Consider the following 223-nt stretch of genomic DNA (forward strand, 5'->3'; position numbering starts at 1 on the left):
CTTCTAATCAAAAATAGCTAAAACATTAAGCTAAAATAAATGAAAAAACAATCATCATCACCTTATTTGGGAGATTCTCGGTGAGCCCAGCAGAAGCAAAGTTTGGAATTTCAAAAGGTGTGGGGAAAAAATGTCCTTGATAGGACACAAGCACACCACACACCTTTACCATCTTTATAGGACACAGACACACACACCTTTACCATCTTTATAGGACATGGAC

General features: G+C 37.7%; 1 protein-coding gene across 3 annotated transcripts in view; it reads left to right on the forward strand.

Annotated features, from left to right (window-relative positions):
* Window positions 1-223, forward strand: part of Patj (PATJ, crumbs cell polarity complex component) — a 317960-nt gene that overhangs the window by 226800 nt on the left and 90937 nt on the right. The gene's annotated exons all lie outside the window — the stretch shown is intronic.

This window comes from Microtus ochrogaster, chromosome 10 (assembly GCF_000317375.1).
Source record: "Microtus ochrogaster isolate Prairie Vole_2 chromosome 10, MicOch1.0, whole genome shotgun sequence".
In the NCBI taxonomy this organism is placed as follows: Eukaryota; Metazoa; Chordata; class Mammalia; order Rodentia; family Cricetidae; genus Microtus; species Microtus ochrogaster.